Source organism: Schistocerca nitens, chromosome 2 (genome assembly GCF_023898315.1).
Source record: "Schistocerca nitens isolate TAMUIC-IGC-003100 chromosome 2, iqSchNite1.1, whole genome shotgun sequence".
Taxonomy (NCBI): Eukaryota; Metazoa; Arthropoda; class Insecta; order Orthoptera; family Acrididae; genus Schistocerca; species Schistocerca nitens.
This window is the reverse complement of record NC_064615.1, coordinates 594,132,949-594,151,561: the sequence shown is the minus strand read 5'-3', so window position 1 is coordinate 594,151,561 and position 18,613 is coordinate 594,132,949. Positions and strand designations below refer to the sequence as shown.

The window sequence follows — 18,613 nt, the reverse complement described above, 5'->3', positions numbered from 1 at the left end:
AAAGAAGTCACAGGGGTTCATGTCTGGCTAATAGGGAGGCCAATCCACGCCGCCTCCTGTATGTTTCGGATAGCCCAAAGCAATCACACGATCATCGAAATATTCATTCAGGAAATTAAAGACGTCGGCCGTGCGATGTGGCCGGGCACCATCTTGCATAAACCATGAGGTGTTTGCAGTGTCGTCTAAGGCAGTTTCTACCGCCACAAATTCATGAAGAATGTCCAGATAGCGTGATGCAGTAATCATTTCGGATCTGAAAAATGGGCCAATGATTCCTTTGGAAGAAATGGCGGCCCAGACCAGTACTTTTTGAGGATGCAGGGACGCTGTGACTGCAACATGGGGCTTTTCGGTTCCCCATATGCGCCAGTTCTGTTTATTGACGAAGCCGTCCAGGTAAAAATAAGCTTTGTCAGTAAACCAAATGCTGCCCACATGCATATCGCCGTCATCAATCCTGTGCACTATATCGTTAGCGAATGTCTCTCGTGCAGCAATGGTAGCGGCGCTGAGGGGTTGCCGTGTTTGAATTTTGTATGGATAGAGGTGTAAACTCTGGCACATGAGACGATACGTGGACGTTGGCGTCATTTGGACCGCAGCTGCAACACGGCGAACGGAAACCCGAGGCCGCTGTTGGATCACCTGCTGCACTAGCTGCGCGTTGCCCTCTGTGGTTGCCGTACGCGGTCACCCTACCTTTCCAGCACGTTCATCCGTCACGTTCCCAGTCCGTTGAAATTTTTCAAACAGATCCTTTATTGTATCGCTTTTCGGTCTTTGGTTACATTAAACCTCCGTTGAAAACTTCGTCTTGTTGCAACAACACTGTGTTCTAGGCGGTGGAATTCCAACACCAGAAAAATCCTCTGTTCTAAGGAATAAACCATGTTGTCCACAGCACACTTGCACATTGTGAACAGCACACGCTTACAGCAGAAAGACGACGTACAGAATGGCGCACCCACAGACTGCGTTGTCTTCTATATGTTTCACATCACTTGCAGCGCCATCTGTTGTTGAAAATTGTAACTACTGTAATTTCGAAAGTTTGTCCGCCTGAAAATGTACTGTTGTCCCAAGCATATTGCAACAAACGGTGTATTTCTATCGCTGCTCGTTTAGTTTTTATTGCCGTTTCAAATATACCGGTCATTTTTGAAACACCCTGTATCTGTGGATGCAGCCATGTTGCGATGAGTCCAGAGCTGTATGATCCAGCAGACTGCACAATGTTTTGACATGCAGTAGGGGTTGCTTTGGGCATCTGCTCTGAGGACAACGTATTCATTTGTAAATGTCATGTGGTCATTAATATGGAAATTATTATTGTCACTGGTTGCTAGTGTGTGTTATATGTGAGCAGACATACCACATGTAGTATAAGTAACTAGTAGATGTTAAGTTATTTAACTGTGCAGTCATCTTTGGCATCTCCAAACTTATATTGTTTTTGTAGCTATTCTGTCCTACGACAGGTCATTAGTTTCAACTGTCTATTTCTGACTTGCCTGATCACATTTTCATTATCTTCAGCATTACAAAACACTGCACTATATAAATGTCAGATACAGGTGGCTTGATAAATGGTATATACTAAAGGATTATATGGCAGAATGAACCTGAAAAATAAAATCAAGTATGCCATGACCCAGAGTCAAACACTCAACCTCCTACATGGTCACCCAAAACGCTATCCATTGCACCAACTGCACAGTGCTGCTGCAATTTGCTAACAGAGATAGTTACCATTACCATGTATGTGATTACAGTGTTGCCAAATTGTCTGTCTTTAACATCCATTTACCACCAGAAATATGTGCAGGATGAAATTTTATGAGAGACATATTTGTATTGCTAGTATGTGAGGAATCACCCTGTGAAGTCCGAGTGCATGGAATTCTCTTCATCCTGTATACTTTAAAACTAATGCAATTAAAAAAAGAAGAAAATCTAATTGCAATACAAGGGTAATCATGAAATTGCTAAACATATCCTGTGTGCCCAACTCAATTTTGAAAAAAATTGTTTTACTAAAATGAAGTACATTTTTATTAAAGCTAGGAAACATCTACGTCTACATCTACATCTTCATCTATACTTTGCAAACCACTGTGAGTTGCGTGGCAGAGGGTATATCCCATTGTACCAGTTATTAGGGTTTCTTGCTGTTCCATTCACATATGGAGTGCAGGAAGAATGATTGTTTGAATGTCTCTGTGTGAGCAGTAATTATTATAATCTTATCCACACAATCCCTGAGCAAGTGATATGTAGAGGGTTGTAGTACATCCCTAGAGTAATCACTTAAAGCTGGTTATTGAAACTTTGTTAACAGAGTTTCTTGGGATAGTTTACATCTGTCTTCAAGAGTCTACCATTTCAGTTCCTTTGGTATCTCTGTGACACTCTCCCATTGATTAAACAAACCTGTGATCATTCATGCTGCACTTCTCTGTATACATTCAGTATCCCCTATTAGTCCTATCTGGTATGGGCCTCATAGACTTGATCAGTATTCTAGGATGGGTCACATGAGTGATTTGTGTGAAATCTCTTTTATAGACTGATTGCACTTCGTCAGTGTTCTACCAATAAACTGAAGTCTATCACTTGCTTTATCCATGAGTGAACCTATGTGATCATTCCATTTCATATCTCTACAAAGTGTTAACTCCAGGTTTGTATGAGTTGGCCGATTCCAACAGTGACTCATCGGTATTGTTGTAATAGGATACTATGTTTTTTTCATTTTGTGATGTGCACAGTTTTACATTTCTGAATGTTCAGAGCAAGTTGCCAATCTCTGCACCATTTTGAAATCTTATCAAGATCTGACTGAATATTTACGCGTCTCCTCTCAGATAATACTTCAATATAGATAACTGCATCATCTGCAAAAGCCTCATTTTACTATTAATACTGTCTCCAAGATCATTAATATACAACATGAACAGCAAGGGTCCCAACACACTTCCCTGGGGCATACTCGAAGTTACCTCTACATCTGACATTGACTCTCCATCCGAGATAACAAGCTGTGTCCTTGCTACCAAAAAGTCCTCAATCTAGTCATAAATTTCACTTGATACCCTATATGACCATACCTTTGACAACGAGCGTAGGTATAGCGCTGAGACATTTGCTTTTTAGAAATCAAGAAACAATGCATCTACCTGGTTGCCTTGATCCAAAGCATTCAGCATGTCAAGTGAAAAAAGTGTAAGTTAGGTTTCACATGATTGATGTGCTATTGGCTTTGAGGAAGTCATTCTGTTCAAGATATCTCATTATGTTTGAGCTCAGAATATGTTCTAAGATTTTACAACAAAACGATGTCGAGGATATTGCATGGTAGTTTTGTGAATTACTTCTGCTACCCTTCTTGCAGATGACCTGTGCCTTTTTCCAAGAATTGGCGCCAGTTTTTTGTTTGAGGGATGTATGATAGATTATAGTGAGAACAGAGGCTAACTCAGCTGCAAATTCATTTTAGAATCTGACAGGGATTCCATCAGAACCTGGAGCTTTCTTCAGTTTTAATGATTTCAATTATTTATCAACACCATTGACACTAATACTTATTTCATTCAGTTTTTCAGTGGTACAAGGATTAAATTGGGGCAGTTCTCATGGGTTTTCATTTGTAAAGGAACATTTGAAAACTGGGTTAAACATTTCAGCTTTTACTTTGCTGCCCTCAATTTCAGTTACTGTCTCATTCACTAGGGACTGGACACTAACTTTGCTCCCTCTTTATGACCAGAATTTTTTGGGGATTTTTGTGAAATGGCATTTGACAGTATTCTGCTATGGCAGTCATTGAAGGCATTATGCGTTGCTCTCTTGACAGCCAAATGAATTTCTTTCAGCATCTCCCTATCTATAGCCCTATGCTCTGTTTTACACCTATTATATAGTACTCTCTGCTTCCTTTGAAGTTTCCGTACAGTGACTGTATATCATGGAGTATACCTCCCATTATGAACTGTTCTACTGGGTGCATACCTATCAGTGCATGGTCAACTGTTTTCTTAAACTTGAGGCAGAGTTCCTCTACATGCTCCTGACCTATGCTGAAAGTTTCAAGTTCTTCATTGAGATATGATGTTACAGATTTTTTATCTAGTCTGCTAAAGATGTATATCTTTCTGCTTGTTTCAGTTCTCCTTTGTACTTTGGTAATCATTGTTGCACAACCGTGTCATGGTCACTGACACCAGTTTCGATGTGGGGATCCTCAAAGAGGTCAGGTCCATTTGTTGACATTAGATCCAATATATTTCTACCATGAACAGGGTTCTTAACTATCTGTTCAAGATAGTTTCCAGAGAAAGCATTAATAAAGTTTCAGAGGATATCTTATTATGCCCACGACTAACAGAATTGTAATTTTCCCAATTAATTGTTGGATGATTTAAAGCCTTCACCAATGGTTATAGTGTGATTGGGGAACTTACATTCAAGTGAACTGAAGTTTTCTCTGAAGTTTTTGGTTACATCAGGAGATGAGACTGGTGGGGGATAGAAGGATCCAATTATCATTTTATACCCACCCCTGGTGCCCCATTTAGGGGGATCCTTCAGCTATTCTCAAACCTTATGGCACAAGCCCACAAAGTCACAGTCTAGCTTGTCACAGAACTTTCAAAGTCTCTGGTTCAGTCTTTCTACTCAACTCATATCCAAACGCCCATGATCAGTTCTGGAGACAATTCTGCAAATTATGAGCTTCGTTGAAACTCCGTGATCAAGGCTGGTCTTCTGAACCTTCTCTGCCAGTCACTGGAATGACACAAGAATGACCTCAGACCCCAGATGACAGGCACCATTTGTTCCAGTGTGTGCCACAATCTGCAGTTGGTTGCAGTTTGTTCCCTTATTGATTGCTGGAATAACCTCTTCAACATGTCAAATGAGGCCCCCAGGCATACACACTGAGTGCACCTGGTGCACTTTTCTGTCATTTCCCTAAGAGATACCATCATTTATCATATGTTTAAACTGCCAATGATTAATAGACCGCTAAAAACACTTGAAGTGAGTCCCACTGGGTAAGTTTCAGTTTAACTGGAAGACAACACCACAGACTTGTTTGTTCGGGGGATCGGTACAACACCCTGAGTCCTCCCTGGTCCCTGTCCACCTTGTACAGGACACCTAGATCAACGATTGGCGTGCCTCTCACAGTCAAGAGGACAGGAATGACTGACCCTGTACTTCCTGCAGAGGAGACAGGATCCATGGCAGAGGATAGTACATTAGATATCTCCATATAGGTATCACAGGTACATGACTCTCAGGAGCTCTTAGAACACACTGATTTGCAGGAGCTGTCAGTCGTTTGACAGTAGTCAGGGTGATTTAAAGCTGCTTATGAAAGTCAACCAATTCATCCCAACTAGGAATGTTGTAACTGTGCCCTCTCATAATGTTTTGTGATTCCTGGCTGGATGAGGAGAGGGTGGTATGATAGGTGGGTGGCCGGTTTCCTCTCACTACAACCACTACAACACAAAATGCACATGTGGTTAAAATACACTTCATTACGGGAACCAGATGGTGTACTTAACTTCAGTGATGTCCAATCTGAAGTTCTGTGGTTAACAGCAATCAAATAACCTCTACTAATTCTTGAATCTTGTCCGTGTCCATATCACAACTGCATACAATGACTAACATTTCCTCACAGCTAGCTAAGGTGCAAGGTGATGACTATCACTGTGGAAAACTAGAGCACTATTCAGATGCAATGCAGACTGAGTCCTGAAGTGGCATACTGAGATACTGAGTTTAAGATATTGAGATATTAAGACAGCTCGGTTGGCAGTGGCAGCCTATATGCATGCGGCCCAGGGTGTTATCGGCATGTAGCCTGGGGACATGTCTTGGTCTTCTCTTGTCATAGATATGCTTAGTTTAGTGCCTGTTATACAATTTTTCTTATTGCTGACTAGTATGCTGGTGAAGGTGTACACCAGCACGTTCTTCCCCCTCAAAATGCTGCACTGTTGTGATGTACTGGAGATGTGAATGACAATGGCTGGGCGGGGGGAGGGAGGGGAGGCAGGAAGCTGGATGTAGTGATGAGCTGGGAGCCGTACTTGTGGAGGATGGTGTACTCCTGGCTGTACCCCGCCATCTGGCTTGTGAGAGCAGAGGAGCATCCTCCCAAAAACACTGCTCAGGATACACGTTCAGTCCTGAGGGCATCTCCTGGGACAATGACAACAATGGCACATGCAGGTCCATTGATTCAGGTAGTAGCAACAGCAGAGATGAGGGTACGACAGCCACTGACTTGCTCTGCGGTGCCATGATGGCACCAGTGCACGGCTGCGAAGGATGGGTGGTCCCTAGAGGTTCTGAATCTGAGGAAGAAGAGCAGCAGAATCATGTGGCAAACAACAAATGCAAATTTGATTCTGGTGATGGTACTACGAACCATCAGGACCTGCAGTTAGATACATATTTGTGCCAATGTGTTTCTGGATCTCTCCCCATTCCCATCACTGACGTTGGCCAAAAACCCTATAGAGAGCGTGGTGCAAAGTGATACTTGTGGACCATCGGCAATGCTGGATGCCATGGTGGGTGCAGCAAGTGAGGCAGCCTTTGATGACAGTGGCCATGTAGAAGGTCCACCAGTGATGGTCCGTCACACGAGTGCGAGTGATAGGAGGTGAGAAAGAGTTGCAGTGCCTGTTCCCTTGTGTGAAAGAGGTGAAGCTTACCACCTGTTGTTTAAAAGTGTGTACGAAGCGTTCTGCTTCTCCATTGGACTGAGGTGAAACAGAGCACTTGTTAGATGATGAAAGCCATTTCGTTCACAAAACTGTTAAAAGTAATTGATGTGAACTGAGGTCTGTTTCCATAACAATAACTTCAGGCAATCCTTCAAATCCAAAAAATTGAGAACAACACTTGCTTAATGCTATGTGATATAATAGAGTTCATAGGCAGTGCAAATGGAAACTTGCTAAAAGAGTCTACCACTATGAGCAAACGAGTGTTCCAAAATGGTCCTGCAAAGTCTATGTGCACGTGTTGCCATGGGAATTGAGTCTTAAGCCAAGCTGAGAATGTCTGTGGTGGAGCAGATTGGTTTTCTGTGCATGCGCGACACCATGACATCATCTGTTCAGTGTACGTGTCCATGCCTTGCCAACTGTTTAGTGTGAACAGTTCCCCAGTGTCCTTGGTGAAGCAGCTGTAACACATCCTTTTGCAACATTGTGAGAATGAGCACATGTGATTGTCCACTGTCAAGAGTGTACTAAGAGCACACCTTGTTGTACTGAAAGGTTATGCCGATGAGCGAAGTATCGGCACACTACTGAGTTCTGAATACTGTTCAATGACCGAGGCCAAGACATGTGAATGTAGTGTAACAGAATCTTCAGATTAGGGTCCCCTTCCATGCCCTATGCAATTTTTCTGCAATTCAGTGGAAAAGATTGCAGCAATTCAGAGGCCTCCATGTCAATCTGGCAACAAGATGCATCAGAGGAATCAAAATCAGAGTCGGGGCTGATCAGAAACAATGCTGTGTTATAGATCTGTACACAAGTTCGTACTGATACTGGGGGAGAAGCAAAGCCCACTGTTGCAATTCTTGAGCAATATGTGAAGGAACTGGCTTTGATGGGTGAAACAAGGACTGCAAAGGCTTGTAATCTGTCACTAAATAGAACTTGTGACCATACAGATAATGATGGAATTTTGTCGCACGATATACAATAACAGGAGTTTCTTTTTCAGTTTGTGAATAATTGCAATGAGTTTTAGTTAACAACTTTGAGGCAAAAGCAACATATATGTCTTTCACACCAATTCAGTGCAAAAACACAGCACTGATTCCATAAGAGCAAGCATCTACTTGAAAAATCACTGGTTTGGCAGGATCAAAATGTACTAAACATCTGTCACTGAGCAAGGCATTTTTCAGTTTCTGAAATGCATTGTGACACACTTTGGTCCACACAAAAGGCAAATTTTTCTGATGTAAGTGTTGCAATGGAGCCATGATATGTGAAGCATTCATAATGAAAGGTAAGTAGTATGCCAACTTGCCTAGCACTCACTGACTGCAGTTCAGATACATTGTGAGGAACAGCCACGTCATGAATTGCAAGCAAATGAGATTTGAGGGTAGTACTCACCCTGTCTGTTGATCACATGCCCTAAGTATTGTAGTTCTGTCTGAATAAAGTAACGCTTTTCGAGATGACATTTGAGTCCTGCATTTGACAACACTCAGAAAAGAGTACGCAAATTGGCAATGTACTCCTCTGGCGTATGACCTGGGATGACAATATTGTCCAGGTAGTTCGAACAGAACAGCACTTGAGTAGTCAGCTGTACCAAGTAACATAAAAAATGGTGGGTGTGAAGGCACTGCCGAAGAGCAAACGCAAATACTTGAACAGGTCTAAGTGCGTCTTAATAACAAACACTTTCTGTGAGTCTTTATCTAGTGGTACCTGCAAATAAGCATCATGCAAATCTGTCTTAGAAAAGTAATGGCCTGCACCAAGCCTGTCCATAAGTTCCTCAGGGTGAGGCAATGGATAAGTGTCAATTATTGACTGTGGATTGACTGTAGTTTTGCCAAGTCAATGCGAATTTGATCAGAAGGCTTGGGCATCAAAACCGATGGACTTGCCCAGTCATAGCTTGTGATGGAGCAATCACACAATTGTATTGCAATTCTTTTAATTCACTGGGTACTTTGTCTTGTAAAGCAATGGGAATGGGCTGAGCCTGTAAAAACTTAAGCTGTGTATTGTCTTTCAGGGTAACGTGCACTACAAAATTATTAGCATTTCCAAGTCCATGAGAAAAGAGTTCAGGAAATTCCTTAAACAATCTAGCTGCACTTTCTTTTGGATTAAAAGCACTCACTGAGAATACATTGTCTTCGATGCGGCCAAACAAGTCAAATGAATCTAAGCCAAAAATGGTTTCACTGTCTCTTGATTGCAACACAGTAAATTTCACTGCCCTACTGTGAGATTTGCAAGTGGCGTGCAAACTACACTGTCCAAGTACTGGGATTTCCTGTCTGTTGTATGCAGTGAGGTGCGTGCTAGATTTTGATAGGTGAGGGGAACCTAACTGTTTGTATGTGGCATGATTAAGCAAAGCTACAGAAGCACATGTGTCCACTTGGAAGTCAACACGATGGCCAAAAACTTGTAATGTTACAAGTAGTTTGTTGGAATGGCATCGCACTCCACTGGGGTGAGATGAGGGCACAACCTTACTTGGATTACTGCTAGAAACTGTAGTTGGTTTTGAAAACACTGCACACACAGAATAAGCATGAGACCTGTTGTTGTGAGAGTGGGCAGAATTGGCATTCTTTTGCCATTGCAAGCAAACTGCCTGGACATGACCTTTCTTTTCACATGAATAATGTCATGTTGCATGACAAGGAATCTTGCCACTTATAGTGAGCAAAACAGTGATGACAAGACTTCACTAGATTTACAGGCCTGGCTGCTTGTTTACTAGGCTGTCTGCGCATCTGTGTGTGTGTGCTCCTTCTGGCAGCTGAATAGGGCAGTCGCAGGTGAGATGCGACTCGAGCCGACAAATCAGGACCTGATCAAATGTATTGGCAGCTGTGGCACTGGAATCAATTTATTCTAATATTTGCAACACTTGATGTAGCAAAGGATCTGAGTACTTGAGAATCTGTTCCCTAATTCTGCTGTCAGGGACATTGTATGTGATCACATCACGGATCATCGTGTCACTTTAAAAGTTGCTACAACCACATTTGAATTTACACTTCAAAAATAGTGGGACAATGTAATCAGTATACTACTGATGGTACATCTCTTCCAGCTTTTTCTTAAGGCAAAACATCTGTCTGCCATTACCTGAATCTGTTGTTCGTAATACTGACTTAATGCACTCACTACTTCATCATAGGGGAGTGTGTCTGGATATAATGTAGGGAAGAGCCTTTGAATTAAGCAAAACACAGGGGTTCCTGCAATAGACAGGAAATAATGAGATTTCACAGTACCTTGAATTCAATGGACTTGACAGTGGGTCTGGAGCTGGATGAGATATTCAAGATGTTCCTCTTCTTTTTCACTGAAATGCTGAAATGGTGGGATGTTGTTTGGTGGCACTTGTTGAATCGGTTGGTTGGATGGTTGGGCAGCTAACACAGCTTGTGCAGCAAGCAATTGCTGTACAGTAGACAGCAATGTGGTGATCTGCTGGTTCTGAAACTGAAAAATCTGATTTATTTCCAGAGCAGGGGGCAATGTAGCCATTCTAATGCCAACAAATTACAGCAAAATATGAAAAGACAAATAGAAAAGCAATGTGAAAAGCCTTTAAAAATAGTAATAGATTAGTTCTGCAGCTCCCCTCCTTTAATACATGCAACAAAAGAACAAATGAGCAAATAGAATCAGTGTAACAACAGTTCTCCTGCAGCAACCTCGAACATATGAAAAGCAACAAAACTTGTTGATCAGACTCATTGCCATTTGTTGTGGTTGTGCTCTCGTGTAATGTTTTGCGGCTCCTGGCAGGAAGGGGAGAGGGTGCTGTTATAGGTGGGTGGTCAGTTTCCTCACATTACAGCACAAGATGCACATGTGGTTAAAATACACTTTATTACAGGAACCAAATGAAGTACTTAACTTCCATAATGTCCAATCTGAAGTTCTGTGGTTAACAGCAATCGAATAACATGTACTAATTCTTGAATCTTGTCCATGTCCATATCACAACTATATACAGTGGCTAACATTCCCTAAGGTGTGAGGTGATGACTATCACTGTGGGAGACAAGAGCACAATGTGACGTATTGAGATGTAACGCAAACTGAGTGTCGATGTGACATACTTAGGTACTGAGATTGTTATTGACAGCTCGGTCAGTGGCGGTGGCCTATAGGCAATGCTGCCCAGGGGACATTATCAGCATGTGGCCTGAGGGCATGTTTGGTCTTCTCCTGTCATAGGCATGTTTAGTTCAGCGCCTGGTTTACAATGTTTCGTAGTGCTGACCGGTGTGCTGGCGAAGGCATGCTCCAGCACAAGGAACATGCAAGGAACAATTTATATTCTGTATTTTATGAATAATCCACTAAAATGTAATATGTATTGTTATAATTACATATCTGACTATTTTTATTCTGAATGAGACTGCTTTATAATGAATTCCATACATTATATAATGTAATTTTATTTTATAATTTATTCACTGTTGTTTAATGTACTGTTATGTATCAATATTATTTTTAATTCTTTAAATTCTGTTTTTAACAATTAGAACATTGTAGCAAAACCTATATAAAGCCCATATGGAGCCACTGTTGTATGCTCAGTTTTGCTTGAAGTATTCATGCAGCACCAGTGCCAATCAGTTAACATGTAATCAGTTCCAAATGGCACACGCTGTGCCAACTTTGTACAGTTGTACTCTGAAATAAACAAAACTTAAGCTCAAAACAAAGTGTGGCATGAATTAATGAGGCCATTACAATAAACTTGGTCAGTATTTGTACCTCCATGATGAAGATTTATTCTTGTTTTCTACAGCAACTGTAAAAGAGTTCAAAGTCTCCAACATGAAGGTCAGGAAGAGGGGTGGGGGAAAAATTCACCTGGGACCCTCAGCAACTCTTCATAGACAAGCTGGGCCATAGAAAAACTGATACCCTCTTTTTACAGGAGTGTGAAGGTCTTAAAGAACCATAGTTAAGGTGTGAGGCCAAGAAACATAATGGCAAGTCAAGGCCACCTTTAAAGTTTGGTGAAGGTGCCCTACTATCCCATTACTGGTGAGGTGGTAGCTCATAGTACCAATGTGACCACACTCACACACATGCATAATCTTGTCAAACAAAAGGCAACCAAATTGACTACCTTTGTCAGTACCAATAATCTGGGGGGTGCCAAATCATGAAACCAAGAAGTAAGCAGGGTCTGGGCAATGGAGGGAGCAGAAATGTTTGTGACCAGAAAAGCCTCAGGCACCTTACGAATCTGTTATTGTCACTAGGTAGCAGAAACCATAAGAGGGGGGGAAGGAGGCCGACAATATCCAAGTGGATGTGTGAAAATCTTCCTGAAGGGGAAAGCAAAGAAGAGAGAGGAACAGAAACATGGCAAGCAGTTTTTGAAGACTGACATTTGTGACAACCACTGCCAACAATCCCTTTGCAGCACAGCCTAGATGACCTTATCAGCCACTAATTTAGTGCTATCCATGATACTTGGGTGAGACAAGTTGTGAAAAATGTAAAAAATGTAGCGGTGCCATTTATCCAGAATAAGGGGGTGAGCATTTTTGCAACCGTACCTTTCTGTGAGTACCTTGTAGAGAGAGGAGTTCAAGACCAAAATCAGTTGATTATGGATCCTGGTGACATTGACGAAGGGAGGGATCTGGATCTTGATCAACAGCCAAGGCATCCCAGTCCAGTCAATAGCTGCAATCAATGCAATAGTTGGTGGTGACGTTGTCCTGGCCAGAGATGTGTCAGATGTCATTGGTAAATTGTGCAATGAAATCTGCCTGCTGACACTGACACAGGGAGCTGAACTGTATGACTTAGTGCATCATTGATGTAAGAGGCTTGTGATTCATGAACACAGTAAAAAAAGTGTCCCTCAAGCCACACCCGGAAATGCTTGATGGCCAAGTAGATAGCTGATAGCTCCATATCAAAAGCACTCCAACATTGCTGTTGTGGTGACAGACCTTTTGAGAAAAATACCAGAGGTTGCCAGGAAGATTAAACACATTGCTGCAAAACATGGCAATCTGGCTTGTGTCAACCATTGTGAAGTCCACAGGATGTGTTGTTTGCCTGATGAGTTTTTGCTAGTTAGTAAGAGGTTAATAAGATTTTGAAGGGCGTCCAAGTGAGGCAAATGATGTTTGTAGGACATACTGGAGACCTTTGAAGATGGGTGACAGCTACATAATGTCATTCACCTTTTCAGGCAGCAGCATAATACCAGCATGTGAGACCGTGTATCCAAGAAACTGAACCTGTTGTCTGGCAAATGTGTATTTCTCTATATTTATTACAAAACTGAAATTCTGTAACCTCTTGAACACTTGATGAAAATGTTGGTGGTGCTCATCATGGCACTTCAAGTAGATCAAAATATCATCCATACAGCAAAAGGTGAACAGCAACCCATGGAGGACCTCATACATAAAGTGCTGCCAAGTTTGTGTGGCATTATGTAAACCAAAAGACATAGTGTTGTGTTCAAAAAGTCTGAATGATGTTGTAATTGGTAGTTTTATGTTTGTCCTACTTGGCCATTGGACTCTGAAAAAAAACTTTGGTGGAGTTGGCAACACTGAGGACACATGTCAACCACATTGCTGTTGAACCAGCTCTGTTTGTCACAGGGTATCCACCCAGGATGGTACGGGCATTTAACCCTCTGTAATCACCACACAAATGCCAGGAACTATTCCTCTTTTTTTACCATGTATAGTGGCAAACTCCATGCACTGTGAGATTGAACCACGAAACCATTGGAAAGAATCTTATTAAATTCTGACTGACCTGAAGGCAGATTATTTGGAGCAGGCATCTTGGCTTTGCAGTGACAAGATGACAAGGGTAGTGGGAATGAAATGTTTAGTTAAATGGCAGCAGTTACACCTAGCCAAGTCTGGGTCTGTAAGCACCAGAAATTCCCAAAGCAACCAGAGGCCAAGGTCATTGTCAACTATCACACTGTTGGCTAGAAGAGAGGGTGTATCAGCAACACACTTGTCTCATGTAGGGGCCATACAGTAGAGGTCATGTAGCTGTTTGGAGGCCACTCTCAGTTGTTTGGAAATGGTGGAGATCAGCCAATGCAATGAAGCATTTGCCTTATGCAACAGCATGATGGAACTCTGTTCCTCCTTGCAGAGAGCTTGGACCTCCAAGATTTGTGCTGTCATCAACTGACAACTCCCCTGTAACCCAGTAACAGCGGTGGAAACATTTGTACAAGCAGTAGCAATAGCATCAGCTTTGTGTCCAAGTTCATCTATTGGAAAGATCTGTGAAGGCTAATAAAATAGCCCTACATGCAGAAGTAAACAATGGAGCCATAACAGTTGAGAGATTGTTCTGACAGTAGGACCTGTCCAGCCAGCACACACAGTGAATGGAGGACTTGGGAGGGAGAACCACTGACATTTGCCTTACCATCAATGATCTTACGCATCTGTGATTCTGGCAGCAGCACAAAATGACACAAACTTGTTTCCTTTAGAACTGCAAAAGACTTTTGATGGAATATGTATGCTAGTTGTCCACTAACACTTAAGTCAAATTATGCAGTAACTATTGTGAATTGTTCCATACCCAACATAATGCCGTGGAAACAGAAGATGGCTTCCACTTCCATTAACAACAATTAAGCACTTGTAGGCCAAAAGGAGTAATCTTGATGTTCCTATTGGCAATGTGATTTCTGTTGCTTGCAGCCATTGCAGATGTTATAGTAGAATCTTGCTGTTGAGTCTGAGTTTCTTCTTTTACAGAAGAGAAGTTGGTGGAAGCCATGTTGCGAACGGTTTGTAGCTATACACTTGTATAAAATACTCTTACAGTTCTGGGTCACCATTGTGGGAAATTTATGATTTCCTCTTCAATAAAAGGATGTACAATGGATGTGATGAACTGTACACTTTATTCTTACAACTAATACACATTAACTGAACACATATATAGACTCCACAGAGCAACACAAACATAGAACCAAACTTGACTGTCAAAGAACAAAGGTACAAAGATAACACACACTTTACAGAAGATCCTATAAATTCAATGCTCACATAGTTTTGCTTACATTTTTCTTATTGTCTGAAGACGCCACAATATATGTAATTCATGTTCTTGAAATCCATATTGAAGGGGACCTCAGGGATGCAGAACATGTCATATAAACAAGAAATACATACTTAAAAGGAAGAGATGTTGAAACAACCAGATCGGATAATTCCACTTGCTCTAACATAAATACTATTTTTTTTCTTTACGTTTTTCTTATCTAATCCAAAAACCATATTTGCATGAAATCTTAAAATTCTGTTACATGATTTATATTTTGGTCATTAACGTCCAAAGAGTAATTCACATTTGATTGATTATAATGTTTTAAATATTCTGTATATAAATATTTTTCTTGAGGAAATCTTCAAAATTTAATATACTGGAACAGTAAAATCATGTGCACTTATAAAACCTGACTCCACTAATAAATGTTTTTTCAAGACTGACATACCTCAGCATAAATCCTTGTTTTTCTTCTTGTTAAAAATATTTTATCTTCCTTCAATGTTCGGTAGTTCAGGAAATATTACTCTTCACAAATATTGTGATCTGAAGTAACAAAGATTTTTGGAATTTAAAATGTAGACCTTTAAAAATCCATTACTGTCATTTTGTATTCCTGATTTCTGTATACACAAAATATTTGGTATTACTGAGAAAACATGATGAGTTTTGCATACCTAAAAATTTACTTCTAAAAATAGCAGTAGTTTAATGGACACAAAGCCAAAAATGAAACACAATAACTTCATTGCCAAATATAAATTAGTTTTGCAAACAATTCCTGTCTTTTGCAAAAACCTGTATTTCAACATTATGTAAAAATTTTCTTCACAAATCTTTAAATGGACATTCGGTATAGTACCACAATCAGACATTGGTAAGCCACCTTTGATGTGTCAACAACCAGCAATAATCATCATTAACCATTTATTTAACATCAGTCACTGGCAAGCTATAGCTATGTTCAACCAGATTTTGCCAAACACCTAGTAATTTTGTTTTATTAATCAGAATACAAGTAGTTTTGGAACAGTCATTTGACTCTAGTATAATCAGGTTACATTCCATGGAGACTATGTGAGTTACTGATCTCATTTTGAAGAAAAATGGTCATTATTTCTGTGTTTGAGAGAAAAAATGTACATTGGTTGCAGTTTATACATTGAAAATGTCACCTTGGTTATTGAAAATTTTATTTCACAAATGAACTACAGAGAAAACATTTTGCATGAGGCACTTAAAAACAATAACTTTACAACATGCAAATCTTCCTTCCTTTGATCCTAACTGAACTGGTCCTCAAGCATGTGGAATAAGTAAAAAAACTTGAAATATAATTCATTTAAAAGTTAACATCAAACTTTTCACAAACATATAAATGTGTGTATACTATAACAACAAAAAAATTAATTATTGATGAAATGATGTGTCTGTTATGTGCGGATGGATATGTGTGTGTGTGCGAGTGTATACCTGTCCCTTTTTCCCCCCAAGGTAAGTCTTTCCACTCCCGGGATTGGAATGACTCCTTACCCTCTCCCTTAAAACCCATATCCTTTCATCTTTCCCTCTCCTTCCCTCTTTCCTGATGAAGCAACCGTGGGTTGCGAAAGCTCGAAACTTGTGTGTGTGTTTGTGTTTGTTATTGTTTCTATCATCGTACCAATGCTTTCGTTTGGCAAGTTACAGAATCTTTGTTTTTAGATATATTTTTCCCACGTGGGATGTTTCCCTCTATTATATTCAAATTATTTAATTGGATAGATGAAAAATCTGCTCACCAAGCAGCGGCAGAACACACACATAATAGACTGTTGTGGTTGGCAAGCTTTTGGAGCCAGGGCTCCTTCTTCAGGCAAAAGGGTTGAAGGGGAAGGAAGAAGGGTGAAGGAAAAGGACTGGAGAGGTCTAGGAAAAGGGGTAGATTTTGGGAAAGTCACCCAGTACCGCAGGTCAGGGGAGACTTACCATATGGGATGAGAAGGAAAGACTGATAGTTGGGGACTGCATCAGATGAGATTTGAAAAACTGAGAGCTTAAAGGTGGAAGACAGGGTGATATACAAGACAGAGATTACTACTAAAACATCGTGCACAAGTTAATCAGAGTGAGAAGCTAACTGCATTGTAAATAAGGGAGGTGGGAGGGGGCAATGAAAAATAGACGGGAAAGACAATGGAAGAAGTAGAAAACTAAAAGGGAGTGAAGCAAAGAGTAGTTACAGTGAAGAAAAGTTGAGACAGAAGAAATTAACGTAAATTAAGGGCAGGTGGGTGGCGAGAACAAAGGACATGTTGTAGTGCTAGTTCTCAGCTGCAAAGTTCTGAGAAACTGGATATTGCTAGTTACCAGTATATACCCTCTGCCTATGTCCATTCATCATAATTGAGGGTATTGGCAGTGGGTATATACTGTCAACTCGCAATATCCTGTTGCAGAGCATGCTCTACAACAAGACATTCGTGACCTCGGCATCTGTTTCAGCACATACGCCATCTGGATTCTTCCCCCAGACACGAGTTTCACAGAAGTTTGCAGGTGGGAATTAGCACTACAACATATCCTTGGTTCTCACCATCCACCTGGCCTTACTTTACGTTAATTTCTAAAATTTCAGCATTTTTTCACTGTAACTACTCTTTTCTTCACTCTGTTTTAGTTTTTTATATCTTTCATTGTCTTTCCTGTTTATTTTTCACCACCCCCTCCCATCTCCCTTATGTACAATTCAGTTAGCATCTCACTCTTATTAACTCTTGAATGATGTTTTAGTAGTAATCTCTGTCTTGCATATTACCCTGTCTTCAATCTTTAAGCTCTCACGTTTTCAAATCTCATCTGACACAGCCCCCAACAATCAGTCTTTCCTTCTCATTCTCTATGGTAAGTCTTCTCTGACCTGTGGGTCTGGGTGACTTTTGCAAAATCTACCCCTTTTCCTAGACCTCTCCAGTCCTTTTCTTTCACCCTTCTTCCTTCCCCTTCAACCCTTCTGCCTGAAGAAGAAGCCACTGGCTCCAAAAGCTTGCCAATCATAACAGTCTTTTATGTGTGTGTTCTGCCGCTGCTTGGTGAGTAGATTTTTTTATCTATTCAATTAATTATGTATATACTATATTGCACTACATAATGCTTAGGTTGTTGTAGCCATGTATTGTCTAGTTGTAGTCTCAAGAATTTACACCATCAATTTCCTTTATCTGCTTATCATTATATTTAAGTCATAAACTGGGAAGAAGCTTATTAGAGATATGAAGTGCATATAATGTATATTTCTAAATATTAGCTACAATGAGTAAGATGGAAGCTGCTTACTAATATCCTTGAAAATTTAATTAACATGTTTTTTAAAACTAAACGTTTTGTGCTATTTATCTGCTTCATCTGCAAACAGAACACAGTTAGCACATGGCAGTGTTATTGACTGAAAGGTCTTTATTTCACACAAGAAGAAGTAAGTATCCTAAGATGGAACCTTGTGGAATAGCAGATATAATTAGTCCCCAATAGGATGCTCTAATAGCATACTACAGTGAATTTTCCTAGTGACACAGTTGTTTCCTGTTAGTGAGAATGTTTTGAACAATTGAATGGCATTTCCTATCATACTATAGTATTTTAATCAACTTCAAAGCATTTAATGACTTATGCAGTCAAACTCCTTTGACAGACCACATAAAATAGTACTAGATTGTAATTAATTATCTAATGAATTAAGTTCATTCTTGCTGTATATATTTTCAGCATCAGAACCCTGTAGGAATCCAAATTATACTTTT

The 18,613-nt window shown here is 40.4% G+C and overlaps 1 protein-coding gene across 9 annotated transcripts in view; it reads left to right on the top strand.

Annotated features, from left to right (window-relative positions):
• Positions 1 to 18,613, top strand: part of LOC126236662 (uncharacterized) — a 295,980-nt gene that overhangs the window by 272,361 nt on the left and 5,006 nt on the right. The gene's annotated exons all lie outside the window — the stretch shown is intronic.